Genomic DNA, 27,767 nt, shown 5'->3' on the forward strand with positions numbered 1-27,767 from the left:
GAGTAACCTGCACAGAAGGTTAGCACTGCAGCACTGCACTCCCCAGTCTAAGACACTTGTCTGCAAATGGGGGTGGGGGTTAGCTGCTGAAGCTCAGGCTTCAGAGGTCAGAGCCAGGGAGAGGATCAGGGTTGGCTGCACAGAAACAGCTTGAAGAATCTGGGCTGTGGGAACTGAGGGTGTACTAGGAAGAAGCCTCAGCACACCAGATAGGCAAGGTGCCATTATTGGGGGGCACATGAGGAGAGAGATGGAACCACAAGGAGAGAGATGGAACCACCTTAAGAGCTTCTTTTCCTATGAGTGCTCCCAGACAACAGGAGCTCTGGGGGCGGGCATGAGTTGCCACCCCACCATCTTGGGCTCCAGGGGTGGAGAAGAACTGCTGCTATGAGACCTGTGAGTAGGTGGCAGGCCCTAGCCCTACTGTCCCAGGAGGACATGGATAGCACCCACTCCTAGGAAATCCACAAGCAGGCATGAGGCCCTGCCCCCACTGTCCCAGGAAGGTGTTGATAGCACCCACCCTTAGGAAATTTGCGAGCAAGTGACAGGCCCTGCCCTCCGCTGTCCTGGGAGTGCACAAGTAGCACCCACTCCTAGTAAATCCACGAGCAGGTGCCAGACCCCGGCACCACTCTCCTGGAAAGGTGCAGATAGGACACGTCCTTAGGAAATCCTCTTACAGGTGCCAATCCCTGACCCCACTGTCCCAGGAGGTCACAGATAGTACCTACCCCTAGGAAATCTGCAAGTAGGCACCAGGCCCTGCCCCTGCTGTCCTGGGAAGGTGCGGAGATTACCCTCCCCTAGGAAATCTGTGAGCAGGTGCCAGGACCCACCCCTGCTGTCCTGGGAGTGTGAAGGGCTGCTGTACCTGCACACCACATATCAAGGTGATAACAGACAGCACATGCTGAGGAAAGAGGTAGCAAGCGTCCAAACTAAAAATAGCGCATTGATTATGGAAAAGAGGGTGGAGTAGAAGGACTTGAGCTCACCTTCCCTCACAAAAACACCAAAATAACAACTAACTAACTGCTGAACAACCATTGATGAAAAAGAAAGGGACTTACCAAAAAAGATATTCACATAAAAAGAAGCCACAATGAGATGGCAGGAGGGGTGCTTTAGTAACATAATCAAATCCCATACCCACCACGTGGGCAACCTACAAAATGGAAAATAATTACATTGCAGATGTTCTCCCCAAAGAATTAGACTCCTGAGCCTGATGTTAGGCTCCACAGCCTGAGAGTCTTGCATTGGGAAGAGGAATCCCAAAAATATTTGGCTTTGAAGGCCAGCGGGGCTTGAGTGCAGGAGCTGCACATGACTGGGGGAAACAGGGACTCCATTCTTGGAGGGTGAAAACAAAGTTGCACATGCACTGAGACCCAGCACAAAGCAGTGACTTGATAGGAACCAGGGCTGGACCTACCTACAAGTCTTGGAGAGTCTCCTGGGGAGACAGGAGTTGGTTGTGGCTCCCTGGGGGGGCAAAGACACTGGTGGCAGAGGCCCCAGAGAATATTGATCAGCACGAGCTCTCCTGGAGGTTGCCATTTCGGAATCAAGACCTGGCCCTACCCAACAGCCTACAGGCTCTAATGCTGGAACACCTCAGGCAAAACAACCAGTAGGATAGGAACACATACACCCACTAGCAGATAGGGTGCCTAAAGCCATACAGCACTCACAACCACCTATAAACACACCACCTGACACAGCCATGGCCACAAGAGGGACAAGACCCAGCTCCACCCACCAGTGGGAAGGCACCAATCCCTCCCACCAAGAAGCCTCCACAGCATCAGGACCAACCTCACCCACCAGAGGGCAGACATCAGAAGCAAGAGGAGCTACAAACCTCCAGCCAGTGGAAAGGAGTCCACGAACACAGAAAGTTAGACAAAATGAGACAGCAGAGAAATATATTTCAGATGAAGGGACAAGATAAAATCCCACAGGAACAAATAAATGAAGAGAAGATAGGCAAATTACATGAAAGAGAATTTAGAGTAAGGATAGTAAAGATGATCCAAGATCTCAGTAAAAGAATGGAGGCACAAGAATGGAGAAGTTACAAGAGATATTTAACAAAGAGCTAGAATATTTAGAGAATAAACAAAAAGAGATGAGCAATAAAATAACTGGAATAAAAAATACACCAGAAGGAATCAATAGCAGAATAACTGAGGCAGAAAAAGGAAAAAGTGAGCTGGAAGACAGAATGATGGAAATCACTGCTATGGAATAGAATAAAGAAAAAAGAATGAAAAGAAATGAGGACAGTCTCAGAGACCTCTGGGACATTAAACACAACAACAGTTGCATTATGGGGGTCCCAGAAGAGAGAGAGAAAGGGCCTGAGAAAATATATGAAGAGATTGTAGGTTAAAACTACCCTAAGATGAGAAAGGAAACACTCAGTCAAGTTCAGGAAGTACAGAGAGTCCCATACAAGATAAACCCAAGAAGGAACACACTGGGAAACATATTCATCAAACTGACAAAAATTAAAGACAAAGAAAAAATATTAAAAGCAGCAAGGGAAAAGCAACAAATAACATACAAGGGAACCCACATAATGTTATAAGCTGATTTTTCAGCAGAAACTCTGCAGGCCAGAAGCGAGTGGCATGATAATTTCAAGTGATGAAAGGAAAAAAAACTACAACCAAGAATACTCTATACAGCAAGGCTCTTGTTCAGATTCAACAGAAAAATCAAAAGTTTTACAGAAAAGCAAAAGCTAAGAGAATTCAGCACCACCAAACCAGTGCTACAACAAATCCTAAAGGAACTTCTTGAGGCGTAAAAGGAGAGGCCATAACTAGAATCAAGAAAATTACAAATGGGGAAGCTAAATGGTAATTGCAAAAATAAAGGTAGGAAATCATCCACACACAAATATAATATTAAAACAAGCAATCATGAGAAAAAGAGAGTGCAAATGCAGGATATTGGGAAAACATTTGAAATTAAGAGATCAGCAACTTAGAACAGTCTTCTACACATATAGACTGCTATATCAAAACATCATGGGAACCACAGATCAAAAATCTATACACACAAAAAAGAAAAAGCAATCAAAACACATCACTAAAGATAGACATCTAATGGCAAGAGAAGAAAACAAAAGAGGAAGAGAAGAAAAAAAGACCTTCAAAAATAAATCCAAAACAATTAACAATATTGCAATAAGAACATTCATATTGATAATTACTTTAAATGTAAGTGGATTAAATGCTCCAACTAAAAGACATAGATTGGATGAATGGATACAAAAATGAGACATTTATATGTACTGTTTACAAGAGTCCCATCTCAGATCTAGGGACACATACAGCCTGAAAGTGAAGAAATGGAAAAAAAAACTGTCCCATGCAAATGACAATTGAAAGAAAGCTGGAATAGCAATACTCATATCAGACAAAACAGACATTAGAAGGTATAACAATTGTAAACAGACATGCACCCAACATAGGAGCACCTCAATATATAAGCAAATGCTAACAGCCATTAAAGAAGAAATCGACAATAACACAATAATGGTGGGGGACGCTAATACCCCATTCTCATCATTAGATCACCCAGACAGAAAATCAATAAGGAAAAACAGGTCTTATATGACACAATAGACCAGATGGACTTAGTTGATATCTATAAAGCATTGAATCAGAAAGCAGCAGAATACACTTTCTTTTCAAGTGCACATGGAACATTCTCCAGGATAAATCACATGCTGGGCCATAAAGTGAGCCTCATTAAATTTAAGAAAACTGAAATCATATCAAGCTTCTTTTCTGACCCCAATGTTATGGGATTAAAAATCAATTACAGGAAAAAATTATAAAAACACAAAAAAATGGAGTCTAAACAATATATTACTAAACAACCAATGGATCACTGAAGAAATCAAAGAGGAAATTCAAAAATACCTAGAGGCAAATAGTAATGAAAACAAAATGGTCCAAAACCTTTGGGACACAGAAAAAGCAGTTCTAAAAGGGAAGTTTATAGTGATACAAGCTCACTTCAGGAAACAAGAAAAATCTCAAATAAACAACCTAATGTTACACCTAAAGCAACTAGAGAAAGAAGCACAAACAAAACCCAAAGTTAGTAGAAGGAAAGAAATAAGAAAGAGCAGGGCAGAAATAAATGAAATAGAGACAGACAATAAAAAAAGATCAAGGAAATTAAAAGCTGGTTCCTTGAAAAGATAAACAAAATTGATAAACCTTTAGCCAGACTCATCAAGAAAAAAAGGAAGAGGGCTTAAATCAATAAAATTGAAATGAAAAAGAAGTTACTCACTGATATTGCAAAATTACAAAGGATCATAAGAGACTACAACAAATGTCTATACATCAATAAAATGGACAATCTAGAAGAAATGGACAAATTCTCAGAACATACCACCTTCCAAGACTGAACTAGGAAGAAATAGAAAATATGAACAGACCAATCACAAGTAGTGAAATTGAAACCGTGATTTAAAACCTTCCAACAAACAAAAGTCCAGGACCAGATGGCTTCACAGGCAAATTCTATCAAACAGAAGAGTTAACACCTATTCATCGGAAGCTCTTCCAAAAAATTGCAAAGGATGGAATATTCCCAAGCTCACTCTATGAGTGCACCAACACCCTGACACCCAAACCACACAAAGATACCACAAACAAAGAAAATTACAGGTCAATAACACTGATGAACCAAGGCACAAAAATCCTCAAAAAAAACCAACAACTAGCAAACCAAATCCAACAATACTTTAAAAGGATCATACACCATGATGAAGTGGGATTTATCCCAGGGATGCAAGGGTGCTTCAATATCCACAAATCAATGGATGTGATACACTACATTAACAAATTGAAGAATAAAAATTATATAATCATCTGAATAGACACAGGAAAAGCTTTTGACAAAATTTAACACCCATTTATGATAAAAGCTCTCTGGAAAGTGGGAACAGAGGGAACTTACCTCAACATAATAAAGGCCATATATGACAAAACCATGGCTAACATCATTCCCAACAGGGAATATCTAAAAACAATCCCCCTAAGATCAGGAACAAGAATGTCCACTCTTGCCATATTTATTCAACGTAGTTTTGGAAGACCTAGTCATGGCAATCAGAGAGGAAAAGAAATAAAAGGAATCCAAACTGGAAAAGAAGAGTTAAACAGTCAGTTTGCATATGACACTATACATGGAAATAGTAAATATGCAACCAGAAAACTACTAGAGCACATCAATGAATTTGGTTAATTTGCAGGATACAAAATTAATACACAGAAATCTCTTGCATTCCTATACACTAACACTGAAAAATCAGAAAGAGAAATCAAGGAAACGATCCCATTTGCCATCGCATCAAAAAGAATAAAGTACCTAGGAATAAACCTACCTAAGGAGGCAAAAGACCTCTACTCTGAAAACTGTAAGACACTGGTGAAAGAAATTGTAAATGACAAAAATAGATGGAAGTATATACCATTTTCTTGGATTAGAAGAATCAATATTGACAAAGTGACTATACAGTCCAAGGTAAACTACAGATTCAATGCAATCCTTATCAAATTACCAATGGCATTTTTTACAGAACTAGAACAAAAAATGTTTAATTTACATGGAAACACAAAGGACCTTGAATAGCCAAACCAATCCCGAGAAAGAAAAATGGAGCTGGAGGAATCAGACTCCCTGGCTTCAAATTATACTACAAAGCTACAGTCATCAAAACAGTATGGTACTGGCACAAAAACAGAAATATAGGTCAATGCAACAGGATAGAAAGCCCAAAAACAAAGTCACGCACCTATGGTTAATCTATGAGAAAGGAGGCAAGAATATACAATGGAGAAATGACAGTCACTTCAGTAAGTAGTGCTGGGAAAACAGGACAGCAACATGTAAAAGAATGAAATTAGAACCCTCTCTAACACCACATACAAAAATAAACTTGAAATGGATCAAAGAGCTAAATATAAGACCAGACACTATAAAACTCTTAGAGGAAAACATAGGCAAAACACTCTCTTACATTAATCATAGCAATATCTTTTTGATCCACTTACTAGAGTAATGAAAACAAAAACAAAAATAAACAAATGGGACCTAATTAAAATTTAAAAGCTTTTGAACAGCAAAGGAAACCATAAACAAAACAAAAAGGCAGCCCACAGAATAGAAATATTTGCAAATGAAGCAACAGACCAGGGATTAATCTCCAAGATATACAAACAGCTCATGCAGCTCAATATCAAAAAAATAAATAACCCAATAAAAAATGGGTGGAAGGTCTATATAGACATTTCTCTGAAGATGACGTACAGCTGGCCAAAAAACACATGAAAAGATGCTCAACATCACTAATTATTAGAGAGATGCAAATCAAAAGTACATTGAGGTGTCACCTCACATTAGTCAGAATGGCCATCATCAAAAGGTATACAAATAATAAATGCTGGAGAGGGTGTGGAGAAAAGGAAACCCTCCTACACTGTTGGTGGGAATGTAACTTGGTGCAGCCACTATGGAGACAGTATAGAAGTTCCTTTAAAAACTAAAAATAAAACTACCATGTGACCAGCAACCCCACATCTGGCAGGTACCCAGAGAAAACCATAATTCAAAAAGATACATGCACCCCAATGTTCATTGCAGCACCATTTCCAATAGCCAGGGCCTGGAATCAACCTAAACGTCCATCAACAGAGGAATGGATAAAGATGTATGTACAATGGAATATGACTCAGCCATAAGAAAGAACAAAATAATGCTATTTTCAGCAACATGGATGGACCCAGAGATTGTCATACTGAGGGAAGTAAGTCAGTCACAGAAGGACAAATACCACATGATATCACTTATATGTGGAATCTACAAAAAAAGGGTACAAATGAACTTTTTTTACAAAACAAGAGTAGAGTCATGGATGTAGAAAACCAACTTATGGTTACAAGGGGATAAGGGGGGGAGGGATAAACTGGGAGATTGGGAGTGACATATACACACTACTATATATAAAATAGATAACTAATAAGAATGTGCTGTATAGCACAGAGAACTCGACTCTATACTCTTAATTACATATATGGGAAAAGAATATTTTAAAAAAAGAGTGATATATATATATATATGTATAATGATTTGCTTTATTGTACACCTGAAACTAACACAACATTGTAAATCAAGTATACTCTAACAAAAAAATTTTTTAATTAAAAAAATATATTTAGGAATAAACCACTAAGCAGATAAAAGACTTGTACACTGAAAACTGCAACACATTGATTAAAGAAATTAAAGGATACAGACACATGGAAAGGTATTTTGCATTCTTTGATCAGAATACTTAATATTGTTAAAATGTTTATAATACCAAAAGCAATTTTCAGATGCAAAGCAATATCTATCAAAATTCCAAAGGCCTTTTTCACAGAAATATAGAAAACAATTTTTTTATTTGGAAACACAAAAGATCCTAAATAGACAAAGCAACCTTGAAAAAGAACAAAAAAGCTGGAGACATCACACTTCTGATTTCAAAATATATTACAAAGCTACAGTAATTAAAACAGTATATTACTGGCATAATAACAGACATATAGACCAATGGAACAGATAGAAAGTTCAGAAATAAACACACACATATAAGGTTATCTGTTTTTTGACAAAGGCGCCAAGAGTACACAATGGGGAAAGATAGTCTCTTCAACAAATGGTGCTAGGAAAACGGGATATCTGCATACATGCAAAATAATACAATTAGACCATTATTTTACACCATTACACAAAAATCAGCTAAAAACGGATTAAAGACTTAAACGTAACCACGTCCTGAAACTAGAAAAATCCCAGAAGAAAATAGAGGGAAAATATTTCATGACATTGGTATAGGCAATACTTTTTTGCATATGACACTAGAAGCACAGGCAAAGAAATAAAAAATAAAGTAGAATTACATCAACTTGAAAAGATTCTGCACTGCAAGAGAAACAATAAACAGAGTTAAAAAGACAACCAATGAATTGGGAGAAAGTATTTGCAAACCATATATCTTACAATTATTAATATCCCAAATATATAAGGAATATCTACAACTCAATAGCCAAACAAAAAAAAAACCAAAAAAAACCAAAACAAACAAACAAAACCTGATTAACAAATGGGCAAAGTATTTGAATAGATATTTCTCCAAAGGAAACTTACAAATGGCCAACAGGTATATGAAAAGATGCACAACACTAATCATCAAAGAAATCAAAATCAAAACCACACTTAGCTATTACCTCACACCACTTAGTATGGCAAATACTTTAAAATTATTATTATGAGAAAAAAAACAAATTTATACCCCCAAAGAACTGAAATTAAAATAATAACCATGTTCATTGCAAGATTATTCACATATTCACAGTATGCAAAATATGGAAAAAAACTAAATGTCCATTGACACAAAAACAGATGAAGAAAACATAGTGTATACATAAAATGGAATATTATCCACCCTTGAAAAAGGATAAAATCCTGCTGTATGTGAAAACTTGTATGAATCTGGAAGACATCATGCTAAGTGAAACAAGTGAGTCACATAAGGACAAATACTGGATGATTCTAATTATGTGAGTTATCTAAAATAGTCAAATAGAGACAGAGAGTAGGATTGTGGTTTCCAGTGTCTGCAAGGACAGGTAAATGGGTAATTAACTTCCAATGGGTATAAAGTTTCAATTACACAAGATGAATAATGTCTAGAGATTTCTGTACAACATTGTGTCTATCATTAGTAATACCGTGCTGTGCACTTAAACTTTCTTAAGAGGATATGTCTCAAGTTAAGTGTTCTTACCACAATAAAATAAAACTTTAAATCAGCAATGGGAAAGTAATATAAGTGAATACATAGATTAGAATGCATACATACAGCTCTGTCCTCTGAGAGAGCCTAAAAGTAGTAAAACAAGCACATCTAGCACATCCAGTAGAAACAAGCAAATCTAGCACCCAGATATGAGTTTCTAAATACCATTTTATAATAAAAGGCACAAGTGCCACTTGGAGAAATGGTTGATGCCACAGATAGGGCAATGAAAATAGATAATCCTGGAGCATCTTGTCATGTGAGATATTAAACAATTTTCTCTAGAAATAAGAAAGGAATGTAGAAAAGAAGAAAGAAATTTTAAAAGATACAGGAGCCAACAGAAAAGAACATCCAGTGGTCAAACCGAAAATAATCTGAGCAATAAAAGAAGTGAAAATAATATTGAATTAAAATCTAAAGAATAAAATCAGTATCCATGAGTCTATGCTGGTATTAAAAACACCTTTTGGTAAATAAGTCAGAGAAGAGGGACAGCTATTCCTTATTGAAGAATTCCAATTAATAAAGGAAGAGGAAATTAGGAGAAAAAATTTAATCACCGTTTCAACATCCTAGTAGTAATTGCTGCAGGCAAGTTCCACAGACACTGCTAAATTTAGTGAGTAATTTTAAATCAACTATTATAAGTATTTTCAAAGACTAGAGGAAACCTAATCTAAAAAATTAAAGGAAAGTGTGAGAATGACGTTTTACCAAGTAGATAATAACAACAAAAAGATAGAAATAAAAAAGAAAACAAAATATAAATTCTGCAGTTGAAAAGTATATTAACTAAAATGAAAAATTCAGTACAGGGGCTCAACAGCAGGTATGAGCAGGAAGAATAAAGAATCAGTGAACTCAAATTGTTGATTGAGATTATCTGTTCTGAGAAACAGAAAGAAAAAAGAATGAAGAAAACTGAACAGAGCCACAGAGAGCTGTGAACACATCAAGCACGCCAAAGAATGGATAGTGGGAATCTGAGTAAGATAGGAGAGTGGGGAAGAGGCAGAAATAATATTTGAAAAATAATGGCCAAATTCCTGCCAAGTATGATGAATAATATTAATCTATACATCCATGAAGCTTAATGAATTGCAAGTAGGATAACAGATCCACACTTAGACCACATCATAATCAAATTATGGAAACACAAAGATAAAGAGGTATTTTGAATGCAGAAAAAGTGACTCATCATATACAAAAAATATTTAATAATATTAAAAATAATTATCACCCAGAAATACGGAGGCCTGGAAGTCAGTATTCAAAGTGCTAAAAGAAAAAAATATGTCAATCAAGAAGTCTACAGAGTTGATTTTTGACAGATGCTTTATAATGTGTTTTGGAGAAGGTCTTCTTGCATTGAGTTAATAAGGTGTTCCATTAGCTTCATGGACTTGTATGTCAAAACACTTCCCCAAGATTGGGCAGTTCCCAGTTGATATTTCTTTGAAAAATTCTCTGCCCCCTATTCCCTCTCTTCTCCTTCTGGTACACCAATTATTCTTATATTTGTTTTTCTGAACAAAGATGATAGCTCTCGTATGTTTTCCTTACTTTTAAAAAAATCTTTGCTCTCCTTCCCATTTTAACTGAATTATTTCTATATTCCTATCCTCTAAGTCACACATTCTTTCTTCCATCTGGTCTGCCCTGTAACTGATGCTCTTTATTGCATTTTTATCTCATTCATTGAATTATTCAGCTCCAGATTTTCGAGGTTTTTTTAAAAAAAATAATTTCAATCTCTTTGGTAAAGAACTCATTCTCTTCATTAATTTTATTCCTGAGTTTGCTGAATTTTCTTTCTGAGTTTTCTTGGACCTTGTCGAATTTCTACATAACAGTTATTTTGAAGTCTTTATTAGTTTGAGCACAATATTCTAACCTTTCAGCTTGGTTGCTGGAGAAATATTATTTTCTTTTTGTGATACAATATTTCTTTGAATTTTTATAGTTTGTAGGTATGTACTTCAGTTTTGCATTTGAGATAGCAGTAACCCCCTTAACTAAAGTTTTATCTCTTGTTTGGATTTTACAATTTAATTGACCAGCTGTTAGAAACCTTTTGTTTGTATTCCAGAAGGTGACATTACATCTCAAGTTTGTGAGTTCTTCCTTGCCCACAAACTTTTGCCTATTATCTGAGCGCCTTCAGTGTCTATCAGAGCTTGCTCTTGCAGACACACTTGGGAGCAGAAACAGAAACCAGCAGCAGAGTGGGGATGATATGGCTTTTACCCTTGGGGTTTGGGGATGCTGCAGTCCTGGTGGTAGAATCCTTGAAAGGAGTACTCCCAGAAGTTTGCAGGCAGACTTCCTCCTGAAGTCCTAAAGCAGGCAGAAGGAAACATATTTAATGCCCTTTGGTATTCTTATCTGCTTCATGACCTTTCTTCTCCCTCTCCCCAGTTACGAAGGTCCCTCCTCAAAATATAGGTGCTGCTGGAGAGAAACAGGTTTCTCCAGCTACAACCTACAAGACTGAGATAACTGGGCAGTCACCCACGATTTTCGTTTTCCACCTTCTCTGTGGAAGAGGACACTGCTTTCAACCTCCTCTTCCAGAGACGTCGCCACTCTGTCAAAAGCCCAGAATCTGGCAGTGTGGCCCTGGAGAGAGGGACCATCTTAGCAAGTTCCTCTCTCTCCTCTGTGTCCAAACATGTATCTATCCCACTCCCATGCCATGCAGAAATTTCTGGTCAGTCAGGCTGGACTTCCACAAATTCTCTCCCACCTGGGTATCTGCCCAGGTTTGCTCCCTCCAGGTCATTTTTTCCTGTTCATGGAAAGTGGGTGTGGGGCAGGTTCATTGACTTTCTTGGATCCTCAGCTCTTTCTGAGGTCCTGTTTCTTCATTTTCAGATCACAACTGGTTAAAAACTTTCAAGGTTCCTTGGTGCATTGTGTACAGGTACTTTTGCTTGGTTATGGATGTGTAATTAGTTCTTTTAAAAAGGGGAGAGGAAAGAGGAATGACTTGTGCCATCATGATGTGATGTCACTCCTCAACATATCTTTCAACTCACATAGATATCATTTTTTTTAAAGTGTGGTGAGAACTCTTGAGATCTACTCTCTTAGTAAATTTCCACTATATGATCCATTATTATTAAAGATTGTCACCATTTTCCCTTTTACCCCAGCCACTCAGCCTCTAATGAGCACTGTAAATAATGCTGCAAAGAACATGGGCATGCAGATATATATATATATATATCTTTGAGATAGTGATTTTATATCCTTTGGATATATAACCAGAAGTGAGATTACTGGACCATACGGTAGTTCTATTTTTAATTTTTTGAAGAAGCTTTACCATAATTTCCATAATAGTTGTACCAATTTACATTCCCACCAACAGTGTACTAAGGTTCCCTTTTCTCCACACACTAGCCAACATTTGTTATTTGTAAACTTTTTGATGATACCCATTCTCACAGATGTGAGGTTATATCTCATTGTGGTTTTAATTTGCATTTTTCTGTGGATTAACAATGTTGAGCATTGTTTCATGTGCTTAATAACCATCTGTATAGCTTCTTGTGAAAAATGTCTATTCAGGTCTTCTGTTCATCTTCAAAATCAGATTTTTTTAAAATCTTCAGTTCTGTGGGTTGTTTATGTATTTTAGATATTAACTCCTGAGCAGTCTAAGGATTTGCAAATATTTCCCGTCATTCAGTAGGTTGTCTTTTCTTTTTCTCAATGGTTTCCTTTGCTGTGCAAAACGTTTTAACTTTAATTAGCTCCCAGTTGTTTATATTTGCTTTGGTTTCTTTTGGCTTAGGGGATATATCCAAAAAATTGCTACAACTTTTGTTAAAGAGTGTTCCACATATGTTTTCTTCTAGGAGTATATGGTTTCATGTCTTACATTTAGGTCTTTAATCCATTTTGTATTTACTTTTGTATGTAGTGTGAGGTAATGTTCTAATCTTACTGTTTTATATGTAGCTCTCCAGTAGTTGAAGACATTGCCTTTTCTCCATTATAGATTCTTGCCTCCTTTGTTGTTGATTAATTGGCCATAAGTGTATGGTTTTATTTCTGGGCTCTCTATTCTCTTCAATTGATCTATGTGTCTGTTTTGTGTCAGTGCCATGCTGTTTTGATTACTGTAGCTTTGAAGTATAGTCTGAAGTCAGGGAGCATGACACCTCCAGCTTTGTTATTTTTCTCAAGATTGTGTTGGCAATTTGGGGTCTTTTGTGGTTCCATATGAATTTTAGGATTATTTGTTCTAGCCCGTGAAAAATGTCAAGGGTATTTTGATAAGGATTGACTTATTTGTAGATTGCTTTGGTTAGTATGGGCACTTTAACAATATTGATTCTTCCAATCCAAGAGCCTGGGATACCTTTCCATTCCTTTGTATCATCTTCAATTTCCTTTATCAGTGGTTTATAGTTTTCAGAGTACAGGTCTTTTCACCTCTTTGGTTAAGATTATTCCTAGGTATTTTATTCTTTTTGACAGGATTATAAATGAGATTGTTTCCTTGCTTTCTCTTTGTGGTAGCTCATTACTAGTGTATAGAAAAAGCAGTGGACTTATGTATTTTAATCTTGTATCCTTCAATTTTACTGAATTCACTTATTAGTTCTAATAGATATTTCCTCATGATTTTAAGGTTTTCTTTATATAGTATTATGTCATCTGAAAATAGAGACAGTTTTACTTCTTTCCTTCCAATTTGGATGCATTCTATTTCTTTTTCTTGTCTGATTGCTGTGGCTAGCTCTTCCAATACTATGTTAGATAGAAGTGGCGAGAGTCAGCATCCCTGTCTTGTTCCTGACTTTAAAGGAAAATTCCAGGTTTTCACAATTGAGTATGATGTTAGCCGTGGGTTTGTCATAAATAGCCTTTGTTATATTGAGATATGTTCCGTCTATGCCAAATTTGGTGAAAGTTATTTTTTTATCGTGAATGGATATTAAATTTTGTCAAATGCTTATTCTGCATCAATTGAGATGATCATGTTGTTTATATCCTTCCTTCGGTTCATGTGGTGTATCACACTGACTGATTTGTGGATATTGAACCATTTTTGCATCCCTTGAATAAATGACCCTTGATCATGGTGTATAATCCTTTTTATATATTGATGACCTGGTTTGCTAATATTTTGTTGAGGATTTTTGCATCTATATTCGTCAGTAATATGGGCCTGTAATTTTCTTTTTACATAGAGTCTTTGTCTGGTTTTGGTATTAGGGTAATATCGGCCTTATAGAATGAATTTGTGACTGTTCCCTCCTCTTCAATTTTTTTGGAATAGTTTGAGGTAAGTAGTAACTCTTCTTTATATGTTTGGTAGAATTCACCTATGAAGCTGTCCTGTCCTGGACTTTTCTTTGCCAGGAGATTTTTTTATTAATTCAATTTCACTACAGTGATCAGTCTGTTCAGATTATCTGTTTTTTCCTGATTCAGTCTTGGAAGTTTGTATGTTTCTAGAAATTAACCCACTTCTTCTAGGTGGTCCAGTTTGTTGGCATATAACTCTTCATAGTATTCTCATATGATTTTCATATCCCTGTGATACCAGTTGCAAATTCTCTTTTCTCATTTCTTATTTGGTTTATTTGGTATCTCTTTTTTTCTTAATGAGACTGGTGAAAGGCTTATCGATTTTGTTCATCTTTTGAATAAAACAACTCTTGGTTTCCTTGATCTTTTCTGTTGTCTGTTTAGGGTCTCAATTTTATTTATTTTCTCTCTGATTTTTATTAATATTTTTCTCCTACTGATATTGGGCTTTGTTTGTTCTTTTTCTCATTCCTTTAGATGGCAGGTTAAGTTTTTTCTTCCATATTTTTCTTGATTCTTGAGGTAAGCCTGTATTGCTAAAACTTCCCTCTTAGAACTGCTTTTGCTATGTCCCACAGATTTTGGAACATTGCTCGCGTTTTCATTTGCCTTGGGGTATTTTCTGATTTCCTCTTCAATTTCTTCAGTGACCCATTTTTTTAAATAGCATGTTGTTTAGTCTTCATGTTTTGTGTTTTTCCCATTTTTTTCCTGTAACTGAGTTCTAGGTTCATACCATTGTGGTCAGAAACGATGCTTGATATAATGTCTACCCTCTGAAACGTGTTGAGATGTGTTTTGTGGCCTCGCATGTGATCTATTCTGCAGAACATTCCGCATGCACTTGAAAATAATATGTATTCTGATGTTTTGGAATGCAATGTCCTCAGGTAACTATTATGTCCAGCTGGTTTGATATGTCATTTAGACCACCATTTTCTTATTGTTTTTCTATCTGAGCGATCTGCTCATTTATGTAAGTGGGGTGTTTACGTTCCCTAACACTATTGTATTATTGTAAATTTCTTTTATTTTTGATAATATTAGCTTTTTGTATGTATGTGCTTCTGTATTAGATGCATATATGTTGTTTTTTTTCAATTTATTTAGTTTATTTATTTATTTTTGTCTGCATTGGGTCTTCGTTGCTGTGTGCGGGCTTTCTCTACATGTGGTGAGTGGGGATTACTCTTCGTTGTGGTACATGGGCTTATCACTGTGGTGGCATCTCTTGTTGCAGAGCACAGGCTCTAGGTGCACGGGCTTCAGTCATTCTGGCTCATGCGCTGTAGAGCGTAGGCTCAGTAGTTGTGGTGCACAGGCTTAGTTGCTCCGCAGCATGTGGGATCTTTCCAGACCAGGGCTTGAACCCATGTCCCCTGCATTGGCAGGCGGATTCTTAACCACTGTGCCACCAGGGAAGCCCAGGTGCGTGTAAGTTAATTAGTGTTATATCCTCTTCTTCTATTGATCCCTTTATCATTATATATCCCTTTGTTGTAAAGTCTATTTTGTCTGATATGAGATTTACCACCACAACTTTCTTTTTATGTTCCTTTGCATTAAAAATCTTTTTCCATCCCCTCAGCTTCATTTTGTGTGTGTCTTAGCTCTGAACTGAGTCTCTTGTAATCAGCATATAGGTGGGCTTTATTTTTTTAATCCAATTAGCCACTCTATGTCTTTCAATTGGAGCATTAAGTCCATTGACGTTTAAAGTAATTATTGATGTGTATGTACTTATTGCCATTTTGTTACTTTTTTTGTAGTTCTACTCTCTCTTTTCTTCTTCTTTTAGTTTCTTTTCTTGTGGTTTTCTTTAGTGGTATGCTTGTGTTCCTTTCTTTCTAGTCTTTGTGAGTCTATCATAGGTTTTTGATCTGTGGTTACCATGCGGTTCATATATGTTGACCTGGAACTATGTCTGTTTATTTAAATTGGTAATCATTTAAGTTCAAACATGTCCTAAAAGATCTACAGCTTTTATTTCCCTCCCCCATATTTTGTGTTTTTGATATCATATTTTACATCTTCGTGTTTATCCACTAACTGTTTATTGTAGATATAGTTGATTTTACAATTTTTGTCTTTTAATCTTCATGCTAACTTATTTAGGTGGTTGATCCACAGTCTTTACTATTTGCCTTTGCTAGTGGGATTTTTCATTCCCTATAAATTCTTACCTCTTGTTGTAGCTTTTTCTTTTCCACTTACAGAACACCCTTTACCATTTCTTTTAGGGTCCGTTTAGTAATGATCAACTCTTTTAGTTTTTGCCCATCTGAGAAGCTGTTTATCACTCTTTCAAGTCTGAATGATATCCTTGCTGGATACAGTATGCTAGTTTTCAGCTTTTTCCCTTTTGGCAATTTATGTATATCATGCCTGTCCCTTCTCACCTGCAGTTTCTGCAGAAAAATCAGCCTTATGTGTGTCCTCTTGTATGTGACTCAATGTTTTTTCTCTTGGTGCCTTTAGATTTATCTCTATCTTTTTGCATTTTTAATTGTGATATGTCTTGGTGTGGGTCTCTGGTTTCCTGTGGTTTGGGATCCTCTGTGCTTTCTGTACCTGGATATCTATTTCCTTTCTCAGTTTCATGAAGTTTTCAGCCATAATTTCATCAAATGCATTTCTACCCTTTCTCTCATTTTGCCTTCTGGTACCCCTATAAATGTAAATGTTACTACCATTGATGTTGTCCAAGAGGTTCCTTACACTTTCCTCATTTTTAAAATTTGTTTTCTTTTTGTTGATCTGATGGGGTGGTTTACATTATTCTATTTTCCAGATCACTTATATATCCTTCTGTATTACCTAGTCTGTTGTACATTACTTCTAGTGTGTTTTTCATTTCAGTTATTTTATTCTTCAGCTCTGACTCTGATAAAATATATTTTATATTTTCTAGTTTCTTGTTAAAATTCTCACCTTGTTTATCTATTATTTTCTCTCGTTCAGTTAGTGTTGCTATTACTAACGCTTTGAACTCTTTATCTGGTAAATTATTTATCTGTTTCATTGGTTATGTTTTCAGGTGTTTTTTTTTCTGGTTCTTTTATTTCTAAAACATTCCTCTGTCTTCTCATTTTCTTTAACTTTCTCTGTCTCTATGATATTAGGTAAAGTAGTTAACTGCCCCAGGCTTAGAGGAGTCTTTTTGTGTGGGAGCATGGTTATACACTCTGCATATGCTCAGTGTCTTTGGCAGGAGAGCTTGATCTGAAGTGAACATGGGTCATGTCTTTCTCCAGGGTGTGCTGACAACAATCACCTTGGCGGAAGGTGCAGCTGGAAATGTAAGGGCTAGAGCCAGAGGCAGGTGTGGGTGGGGTTTCTCCTATGATCAGTGACTGTCACCACCCTATCTGGGCAGGGTCACTGTGTCCCAAGATGCTGGACCAGAAGCCTCAAGGGTCAGACCTGAGCTGGTTCCATTCCCTCTAAGTGAGTGCTCTCCCCCATCCCAGTAAAGGACAGTTCACCTGAGATGGAGCAATGCTGAAGCAAGAAGGACCCAAGGGGACACCCATTGTGGGCTTGGGCATGTGCTGGGACAGTCTCAGCACACCAGTCATAGCATCAGACAGTTCCTGATTCACCACCTCCACAAGCACCAGCAGTGGTCGTCAGATGCAGTGCCAGGCCCAAGCTGGCTCCTCCCATCCCCATTGTGCACTGTCCTTGGCAATGGCAGCCTTGACCCTAGTGGGGAGCAGCACTAGAGCTACAGTGGCCAGACGGTGCTCATCATGGGCCAGGGCATGCACCCTTATGGTTGTAGGAAACTGGATAGTGCCCTGGGCAGTTTCAATCTGTTTCCTCTGCCTAGTTCCCAGGAGTAAGCAAGCATGTGGGCACATTCTTCATAAGCAGATTCTTGGTTTGTTACAGGCTTCCTGTAAGTCCCACTGGTTTTCAAACCAGTTAAGGGGACTCATCTTCCCATTGTCAGGCTTCAGGGCCTGGATGTCCAATATGTGGCTTGAAGTGCTCACTTCCCAGGGAGGATCTCTGCCTGTGTAATCCCCCTTTTATCCTGTGTCCCCTCCAAGAGGCACAGGTACCAACCTGATTGCTTTCCTCCGTTCCTACCTGACGCTATGTGGATCTTTGGTTACAACCTTGGTTGTAGAAGTCTTTCTGCCACTCTCCATTTTGTTTTCAGTGAGAATTGCTCCACATGTAGATGTATTTCTTATATGTTCATGGGGTAATTTGAGCTCATCATTCTCCTACTCCACCATCTTGATTTCCTCCCCTAAAATTGTAGGATTTTTTAATGTGATTGAAGTTAAGTTCTTATCAGCTTAAAACACTGTTCTACCAACAAGTTGTTTTATGAAAGCCTTGTGGTAATCACAAAGAAATGTCTATACTAGGTAAACAGAAATACAGGTAAAAGAATAAGCACAAAACTCTACAAAAAATAGAAAGCAAAGAAAGACATCAAGAGAAGAAGAAGAGAAAAAAACAATAGCAAAACAGACAGAAAACATTGAGAACATGACAATACTAAGTCCTTATCTATCAGTAGTTACTTTTAAAGGCAAATGGATTAAAATCCCTTAATAAAACACAAAGAGTGGCTCAATGGATTTAAAAAAAAACAGTGATATGCTCTCTACTTTAGATTTAAGGACACACAGAGAATGAAAGTGAAGGGTTAGAAAATACAATTCATGCAAATGGTAAATAAAAGAAAGAACTTATACAAGAAAAAAATAATTTTAAGTACAAAATGGTTAGTCAAGACAAAAAGTCTTTATGTAATGATAAAAGAGTTATTTCAACAGGATAAGTCAGAATATACATATGGAAAATATTGACAAATCTGAAGGGAAAATTGAAAGCAATGCAATTATAGTAGGTGACTTCAATATTCTACTTTTTATAAGACATGTAACAACCAAACAGAAAATGAAATTAGAAATAGTTGATTTGAACTACCCTAAAAAATGGAACTAATAAACATATAGAGAACTTTCCACCAACAGTGAAAGAATATACATTCTTCTAAAGCAAAAATGGGACATCTCTAGTTAAATCACTTTAGGTCACAAAACAAGTCTTAACAGCTTAAGAGGATTGAAATTATACCAAATACTTTTTCTGATCAGAATGGAATAAAACTAGAAATCAATAACAGTAAGAAAATGTGAGAATCCATAGATCTGTTGAAACTAAACAACACACCTTAAATAACTATTGAGTCAAAGAGGAAATCAAAATATAATTTTAAAAGTATTGAAATACAATTAATACTGTATTGTACATTTGAAAGTTGCTTAGAGAGTAGATCTTAAATGTTCTCATCACAAGAAACAAATTATCGCTGTGTGTGGTAATAAATGTTAACTAAACTTATTGTGGTATTCCACTTTGGAGGGGCTGTCCAGGGCAGGCATGTTGGGCATGCTGCTGCCTCTGCCTTGGGACGTGGAGTGGGGGTGTCTGTGCTCAAGCCCTTCATGTGCAGAGTCCTGGTTTCCCACAGCATTCCAGCTCTCCTGGACATAAGCCCTGTTTATTCCCAAAGCCAGATGTTATGGGGGTTTTCCTTCCTTGTGCAGGACTTCTGAACTGGGGAGGCTGGCATGGGGCTTAGACCCCTCACTCCTCTGGAGGGAACGTCATGGTTGTTATATTCCTCTTACTTGTGGGTGGCCACACTGAGAGGTTCTGACTAGATGGTATCTCTGCCCCTCCTACCCATCTCAATGTGGCCTTTCCTTTATATACTTAGCTTCACAGATAGTCGTTCTATATGTAGTTGTAGTTTGGGTGTGTCCATGGGAGGAAGTGAGCTCAGGATTTTCTTACTCCGCCATCTTGATCTGGCGCTGTCTGTCCCCATTTCCTTTATTTCTTTTTCCATGTTTCGCTCTAGTTCTTTGAGCACATTTGAGATAGCTATTTTAATTTCTTTGCCTAGTAATCTGAAGCCTGTGATTTTGTGAAGTCCTTATTTTCTTTCTCCGAATGGAAAATGTTTTCCTATTTCATTGAATGCATTGCAGTATTTATTAAAAATTAAGTTTTTGAAAGCACAGCCGCATCTCCCAGTCACTGAAGACTGACTCCACACCAGAGAAGGCATTGACAAATTGTCAGGGCATATCTTAAACCTTGGGATCATCACTGGTTGAAGGCTTAAGATGTTCTTGTGCCTCTTCTGAGTATGCATATGGCCTGGCCCTGTGTACTCTTTTTTTTAAATTTATTTATTTTTGGCTGCATTGGGTCTTTGTTGCTGCATGTGGGCTTTCTCTAGTTGCCGCGAGTGGGAGCTCCTCTTCATTGTGGTGCACTGGCTTCTCATTGTGGTGGCTTCTTTTGTTGCAGAGCACGGGCTCTAGGCACACAGGCTGCAGTAGTTGTGGCTTGTGGGCTCTAGAGCACGGGCCCAGTAGTTTTGGCGCATGGCCTTAGTTGCTCCACGGCATGTGGGATCTTCCCAGACCAGGGCTCGAACCCATGTCCCCTGCACTGGCAGGCGGATTTGTAACCACTGCGCCACCAGGGAAACCCCCTGTATCTTCTTTTTTGATACTCCTATTTATGTGACTGTTTTTACCTTAATTCTTTTCCCCCCAAATCTCAACCATGCTTCTTCTCAGGACCTTAACCTTTCAATTGTATTCCTATACCCCAAATCTCTTGCCACCAGGCACTTGCAGATCCATAGTCACCCTACAGCTTTCATGAGCAGTGCCTTCTTTTCCTAAGGCTTTTCCTAGCATAAGATGTAAACTACATTGTTTTCCTCTGTCTGAAGTCTGAGTCAGGAGAAACATAGAGCGTTCCCTCATGCACTTCCCAGACAGGTTAGAATATTGAAAATTAGGTCTGCTTTGCCCCTTCCAAATTGAGGAATCAAACTGAGGACCAGGCTACTGCTTCCTTCAAACAATATTGTATTTCAATGAGGAAGGAGAGGGACAAGGATGAATAAAACCATCACAAAATTTATTTCTATTTTGAATGTGGCTTTTTCTTGACAGAGCATTTACTTGGTGGCTATACACCTTTGACTATTTTGAAGAGCTCCTATAAAGTTATTTTAGTCACAATCTAGTTTTAGGGTCTGCTTGTTTTGTACTTCCATGTGGGAACAAGGACTTGGAGAGTTTTAGTTTGACATTTTGCCAACATCACTTCCCTGTATTATTTCTTACAACTATATGTGAATCTTAAATTATCTCTTGTAAAATATGTGTTCTAATCTAGTTGCCTTGCCATTTTTCAAAGCTGATTCTGGATAATATGTCTCTGTTTGTGATTAATCAATTGTGTAGACTTGAAAATAATGAGTTAAAGCAGCTTTTATATAAGCACAAACTAACAACTGCCAATCAAGCAGAGCTTGCAACATTAGAAGCACCATTAGGACCTTGAGAATAATGCTTCTTATTTTTTATTACTTTTATTATTTCTCTTTCTAATACATTTGTTTATTATTATCAATTTGAAGTACCCTATAAGCAGAATTCTATACACAGAATAATTAGTAATATTCGAACTTGGCCCCAGGGTAGTATTAGACTCCTCTACTATTCCAGAAAGTATATTAAAACAGAATCCTGTAGCAGATTTCATTTATTTATTTAAGTGAAGTCAACAGTGAAGCATTTGCTTTTAGGACTCTCTGCTTCCATAACAAGGTTTTCTTAGTAAGTTATAAAATGTCTTTGTCAGAGTCCAGAGAGGTGATCCCTGTTAGCTGAACCAAAGCACAAGGATTTGAGGAGAAAACTGGGTAAAGGTCCAAGCAGACTCTCTGATTTTTTTTTTTAAATAGGCAATATCCCTATGACACTGGAGGGGTAAGGAGTAATCAATACTTGTTAAGAAGTTTAGAGAACACAATGAGAGCTAACTATACCTTACTTTTACAATTGTCAGAGTGATAGTATTTCAACACAAATTCAAACATGTTACTTCCTGAGTAACATTAAATGTTTCCTATTGATAAGATAAAATATAAAGTTTAGTAGCATGCAAGGGTCTTTGTGAATTACATAATTTCTTTGGTGATATGTTGGTTTATTTTAAAGAAGTGGTAAGCTAAGAAAGCGCACATATGTTTAAACATTTAAAATACATATCATGATGATTATTAATCTTTATGAAGCCCACCCATGGACCCTCTAGCCTGGGATTTTCTAATGCAGATCTTATCTTCTACTCTTTCTTTCCACTACTCTTCAGTTGAACTGAATTGTCTGACCATCTTCCTCTAAGCCATGCTATCTATATTGCCATTCACATGCCTGTGCTGTTACCTTGGCCTTTCTCTTCTTCAGGAAAAATCCTAATTATCCTCATTATTCAAGATTCATCATAAGTATAAGAACATCTGGGATAGACCTTGGGATTTATCTCTGACAGTAGAGAGCTTATAAGTTGTCACTGTCTTCCATAAAACCAGAAAAAGCTGAACAAATTGAAAAACAACTATTTTTTAAGAACCATCAGAGAACTGAGGTTGGAGGAAAAACCTGCACCCTGAATTATGGATATAAAGGCAGAGCTAGAGTCACTTTGAGGTCTGCTTTACTGGAGCAGGAGGTTCTGGATCCATAAACTGGTACAAACACTTAAATGGTAATTTTGATAAATTTATAGAGCCTGAGTGTGAAATGAGAATAAAAATTTCATAGAAACTGCAGCCTTGGGAGGATTCTTACAGTTTTTTGGGTTTACTCTACAAATCCACCAAGTTCTTATTATGAATATATGAGAAAGGTACCCTGATAATTCTGGCAGGTAAAAAGACAAAGTAAGAAAACTGAATTACATTCAGAATCTCCTCCATGACAAATGTCTACTCCTTAGGAAAAAATTGTTTACCAGAGCCTTGTTCCAGCTTGTGGAATATGGTTGCTCCCAAATAAAGCCACATCTAGCCTTCTTGAATACAAAAGGAGGAGGGGGATCTATATTTCTGGAGAAACATATGTAAAGGCCATAGCCAAGTGGCACAGGCTCACTAAATGACTGATATTTAATCAAATATTATAACAAAAATTTCCTTGCCCCACACCTAACCACCACATCAACAGGATTCCTATATAGCAGTAGATTATAGCTGCTGAAAGAGCTGCATGGGACAGACTGTCTCTAATGAGTAATACCTAGGGAAGCAAAAAATTAAGAGAATAGACAAAAGCAAGGGCCCTAGAGTACTTTAAAGACTCTGATACCTCCAGAAACAGCCAACACTAAACACAGCCCGACTCCCAGCTAAGGCTACTTAAATTCTTACATTATAAGCACATTTACCTCCATCTCTCTCCCCTAATACATTTTTTTTGTTTCCAACGAAAAATTATAAGGTGTGCTAAAACACAAGAAAAAAAAAACATTCAGAAGAGGCAAAGCAAGTATCAGAACAAGATTAATATATGCTGTAGATGTTAGTATTATCAGACATGAAATTTAAAAATAACTATATGTTAAGTGCTTTTGTGGAAGAAATAGACAACATTCAAGAACAGAGGGGCAATGTAAGCAGAAAGGTGGAAATTCTAAATAAAATCAAAGGAAATTCTAAAAATTTATAACAGAAATGAAGAATGCTTTTGTTAAACTCATCAATAGACTGGGCATGATGAAGGAAAAAAATCAGTGAACCTAAATATAGGTGAATAGCAATTTATTAAAGTGAAATGAAAATAGGAAAATGAATGAGAGAAGGTCAGTAAAGAAGTTTAACAACAGTAAAGTAACCTGAAAAGGTGTAACATACATATAATTACAATACCAGAAGAGGAAAAAGGGTGGATCAAAAGAAATAATTGATGTAATAATGTCTGAGAATATTTTAAATTCCAAAATTAAACTGGAGGCAACTTAAATGTCCATTAATAAGTGAATGTGTAAACAAATGTCAAATCATCCTTATAATGAAATATTATTCATTAATAAAAAATAAAAGATACACAAGCTTCAAAAAGACATAGCTGCATTTTAAGTGAATGTTGTTAACTGAAGGAAGCCAGCCTGAGGAGACTATGCATCGTCAAGTAACAATGATAGGAATTCTGAACAATGTAAAACTAGATAGAAAATATAACAGTGATTGACCAGGGTTTGGGTTGAAGATTGAATAAGTTAAGCACAGGGCAGTGAAACTATCTGTATGATACTTTGATGGGAAAAACATAGGCAAAAAATAATTAACAGAAACCTCAATTAAAATAGAGTCAGGAGGCCAGAAGGGGACTTATGTGTCCCAAAGGTTTTTGACCATCTTGTTTTGTTATCATTTGTCTCTAGGTATTTTTGAATCTCCTCTTTGATTTCTTCAGTTGTCCATTGGTTGCTTAGTAACATATGGCTTAGCCTCCATGTTTTTGTGGATTTTTTGCAATTTTTTTTCCTGTAATTGATTTATAATCCCATAATGTTGTGGTTGGAAAAGAGGCTTGATGTGATTTCAATTTTCTTAAATTTAATGAGGCTTGCTTTGTTGCCCAGCATGTTATCTATCCTGGAGAATGTTCCATGTGCACTTGAAAAGAAAGTGTATTCTGCTCCTTTTGGATGGAATGCCTTATAAATGTCAACTAAGTCCATCTGATCTAATGTGTCATGTAAGGCCTGTTTTTCCTTATTGATCTTCTGTCTGGATGATCTGTCTAATGATGACAATAGGGTATTAACATTCCCACTATTACCATGTTGTTGTTAATTTCTTCTTTCATGGCTGTTAGCATTTGCTTATATATTGAGGTGCTCCTATGTTGGGTGCATGTCTGTTTACAATTGTTATACCTTCTAAATTCTGTTTTGTCTGATATGAGTATTGCTACTCCAGCTTTCTTTTGATTTCCATTTGCTTGGGGTAGTTTTTTCCATTTCTTCCCTTTTTTCCATTAAAGCCCCTAATGTATTAAATCACAGCTGTTTTTTTTTCCAGTTTCACTGAGATATAATTGACATATATCACTGCATTATTTTAAGGTGTACAACATAACAGTTTGATATATATACATTTTGTAAAGTGATTACCACAATAATTTTAGTTAATACTCATCACCCTGTATAGTACAAATTTATTTTTGTGGTGAGACCTATTAATATTTATTCTCTTAACATCTTTCCAACATAGCATTGTTAGGTATATTCACCATACTGTAATTAGATCCCCAGAATTTGTCTTATAACTGAAAGTTTGTACTTTTTGGTCATCTTAACCATTTCTCTCATCCTCCACACCCTGCCTTGGTAACAACCAATCTGTTCTATGTTTATATGAGTTTATTTTTTTTAGATTCCACATATAAGTGAGATCACACGGTATTTGTCTTCTCTTTATAAATTGTTTCAATACCATCAAGGCCCATCCATGTTGTTGCAAATGGTAGGATATTATTCTTTCTTATGGCTGAAATATATATGTATGCGTGTGTGTGTGTGTGTGTGTTCTTTATCCATAATTCTTTATATTATTTTTTATCCATTTTCCTGTCAATGGAGACTTAGTTTGTTTTCATGCCTTGGGTATTTCCTTTCTCCCATGTTAAAGCCTAGATCTGACTGGAACTGGGGTTTCCCTTTACCCAAGTAAGTTAAGGTGTGATAATACTCCAGCAGGTTAGGCCCTAGTTCACTAGCTTCTCCTATTAACCTTGTTAAGAAAAAGAGAAGTCTTTTCAGTCACCTGCCAGAAGCATATTGGGGAATTTTCTCAGATATTTACTGTGAGAAACTGGTCAAGTTTCTAGAGGTAAATCTCACAACATTTCAGGGCTCCATATGACTGGGTCCCCCTGGAACTTTTAACTTTTGACTTTTCCACATTGATAACACTTCATTAATAACAGTTCAGGTTTTCCTACCCTGGCATTGGTTATTTATTTTTAATTTTTACTGGAGTATAGTTGATTTACAATATTGTGTTAGTTTCAGGTGTACAGCAAAGTGCTATGCTGTAATTCGTTCTTATGGTGGATTCTGCTTGTGAGTCTCTGCTCTGGTAACCCATGACTCTCTGTACTCACCTGTCTGTCTTTCTAAACTAGGGGAGAGTGGTTTGCCCTGCGTCTCATCTTTCTTACAGATCCTAGAAGGGTTATTGATGTTTAGATCTGTTCAGCTTTTTACTTGTTATAGGATAAAGTGGCAACTTCCAAGCTATTTACATGTGTAACCAGAATGCATAACTCCTAAATAGAACATATTATTATTTTTTTCCAAATAAACATAATAGGGTGGTTAATAAATGTATAAAACCAATAATATTATGATAGCATTGTGAGAAGAGAGTGAATTTTAAATATTGGTTCAAAGAGAAAATGAAACAATATAAAATTTGCCTGTGTAAGAAGAATTTGTTCTATAATTTTATTTAAAAGGATAATGGTGCATATCATATCAGTGTTGGCTTTATATTTCAAAATAATATTTTAAATATGTTAATTATTAAATAATTTACAAAAGATTAAATTTATGATAAAAACCTGTTACTATTAACGTACAGACAGGTGATATATCTCATAATAACTTCAGAGTTATGTAATTAAAATATATAAAGCCCACTGTTAAAGTCCAGTTGCTTTCCTCAAATCCATTCCACCTCCTGAGTGTGTACACCATCCAGCAGTTTTGGTAGGACTGATGCCTACATATTCATGAGTGGGACCTACTTAAAATGCCCCAATAAGGGTAATCACTTTCCTCTTGCATAGTGATTCATTCAGTTCTGGAAATCGTGAAAGATTTACTCAAATGAAAGCCCTTGCTTTCTCTTAGATAGATACTCTATCTTGGTAAATGTTAACAAAAAAATATTTTGTGCTGTATTATATACTTCAAAATTGCTAAGGAGCTAGCTTTTAAATGTTCTCACAACAAAAAAATTGTGTGACATGATAGAAGTGTTTGCTAACACTAATGGTGGTGATCATATTGCAATATATAAATGTATCTAATCAACAAGTTGTACACTTTAATCATACACAGGGTTATATGTGAATTATATCTCAATATAAATAAATAAACAAAATCTAAATAAAAGAACAAAAGAAAAGAAAACATGTCCTGAGCTGACAGCCATGTTTAGAAAAATACTAACTTTACTATGAATCTGATTTCACAGAAGGACAAAAAGAAAGAAGCTGAGTTCTTGGTGTTGATTTCACTCATTAAATTAATCCAGTCCTGAGGAGAGTTGTATTATTTATATACCCATTATGTGCCCAATAAGTTTGAATTTTAATTAAGATATTTTACTTGGGATTTCCATTACCTGTGACAAAATTATCATATTTGATATCTATTGATAAAAGAGAAATCACTTATATTTTATATTTGAAGAAGCCTTTGGGAGGACCACAAAAGGGCATTCCAAAAAGCAATTGTATTAAATTTTTCATATCAGAACAATTTTAGATTTACATAAAAATTGCAAAGATAGTACAAAGTGCCCATGTATCCCCACACAAAGTTTTTTGTACCATTGATAACTTACATTAATATAGCACACTTGTTACAACTAAAGAACAAGCTTTGGTACATTATTGTTAATGTAAATTCATTGTTTATTCAGATT

At 36.5% G+C, this 27,767-nt stretch overlaps 1 long non-coding RNA gene across 1 annotated transcript in view; it reads right to left on the reverse strand.

The window, feature by feature from the left end:
• The window catches only part of LOC137756967 (uncharacterized), a 237,953-nt gene that overhangs the window by 116,695 nt on the left and 93,491 nt on the right, over positions 1–27,767 (reverse strand). The window lies entirely within an intron of this gene.

The sequence above is a fragment of the Eschrichtius robustus genome, chromosome X (genome assembly GCF_028021215.1).
Source record: "Eschrichtius robustus isolate mEscRob2 chromosome X, mEscRob2.pri, whole genome shotgun sequence".
In the NCBI taxonomy this organism is placed as follows: Eukaryota; Metazoa; Chordata; class Mammalia; order Artiodactyla; family Eschrichtiidae; genus Eschrichtius; species Eschrichtius robustus.